The sequence below is a fragment of the Physeter macrocephalus genome, chromosome 21 (assembly GCF_002837175.3).
Source record: "Physeter macrocephalus isolate SW-GA chromosome 21, ASM283717v5, whole genome shotgun sequence".
NCBI lineage: Eukaryota > Metazoa > Chordata > Mammalia > Artiodactyla > Physeteridae > Physeter > Physeter macrocephalus.
Window position 1 is genome coordinate 82,904,685 of NC_041234.1, and position 1,731 is coordinate 82,906,415.

A 1,731-nucleotide genomic window follows, 5' to 3' on the forward strand; every position below is an offset into this window, starting at 1 on the left:
TATATTTAAGTAAAGATTTCAAATCAATACCTTAATCTTTCATCTTAAGAACTAGAAAAACAGCAAGTGAAACTCAAAGTAAGCAGAGAAAAAGAAAATTATGAAGGCAAACATGGAAATAAATAAAATAGAAAGTATAGAAAAGTAGAAAAAAGTCAACAAAACCAAAAGCTGGGCTTCCCTGGTGGCGCAGTGGTTGAGGGTCTGCCTGCCGATGCAGGGGACACGGGTTTGTGCCCCGGTCCGGGAGGATCCCACATGCCGCGGAGCGGCTGGGCCAGTGAGCCATGGCCGCTGAGCCTGCGCGTCCGGAGCCTGTGCTCCGCAACGGGGGAGGCCACGGCAGTGAGAGGCCCGCGTACTGCAAAAAGAAAAAAAAAAAAAAGAAAAAACAAACCAAAAGCTGGTTCTAGGAAAAGATCAGGGCACATGAGTGAGCTTGGTTGAAAGGAACTGAGCCCAGTCCAAATAGGCTGAACCCTACAGACTCATGAGCTAAATATTGATTGTTTTATCTTACTGATTCCGATGGTTGTTTGCTATGCAGTGTTATCGTGGCAATAGATAACAGATGCAGCTTAAAAAAAGCCTCACAAAACAGAAACTTAAATTTCTTTGGGGGTGGCCGTGTATGCAGTTAAAGAAAGCCTCCCTTAGGAGGAGTGGCCAGACTAAGAGCTGGCCAATGAGATGTAAGCAGAAGTGTTGTACAGTGTTTCTGGCAATCTCCCTCAAAAGGAAGCAGTGATTTTTTTCTTCCCCTTCCTCCTTTTTCTTGTCTAGATTGTGGATACAATGGCTGGAGCTTGACCAGCCATTGTGGACAATGAGGCAACATGCTATAAATCTGGTGGAGCAGCAACTTGGAAGAAATCTGGGTCTCTGGTGACTTTATAGAGTCACTCTATCAACCCCGGACTGCCTACCTGCAGACTTTTCTTATGGGAGAGATAAATGAACATCTATCCTTTTAAAGCAACTATTATTTTTTTTTCTGTTATTGCAACCAGAGCTAATCGTAACTAATGCTATACACTCTCCCTAAAATGAGACTGGACCTTGACAAGTGGCTCCAGGTAATGGGGTGAAGTTTTACAGGTTAAAATGTGGGGAAAAGTGAGCATTTAGACTGTCTTAAGGGATAACAGAGGGGATTTCCCTAGGCAAGAGGTATGGGAATACCACTAGGCTGTATGCAGTTTCCCTTCACAGTAAGCCCCAAGAGAACCCACATCACACTCTCAGATTTGTCACAGTATCCTCAGTGCCTAGGCCAGTGTCTGACACATAGGACAGGCTCAATTGAAAATTGTTGAAAGAATAAACAGTTTGTTGCTTTCATAATTGACATAATCAACAGACCAATTTACGTGTGTGATTTGAAAGACTGGGAAAGCTCCCTCCGTGTCCCCATCGAAAATTTCGTCCCTGACCTACTATCGCCTGCTACAACATCTGAAACTCCCATAATTTTTTTTTTTTTTTTTTTTTTGCTGATCAGCATGTGTCAGGTCCTGGATTCAGCTCCGAGGATGTAGTGGTGAGCAAAACAGGTGTGGGTCCTGCCCTCAGGGAGCTTCCCGTGCAGTGAGGGAGAAACAACCAACAAAAATATGTGAACTAGGGGCTTCCCTGGTGGCGCAGTGGTTGCGCGTCCGCCTGCCGATGCAGGGGAACCGTGTTCGCGCCCCGGTCTGGGAGGATCCCACATGCCGCGGAGCGGTTGGGCCC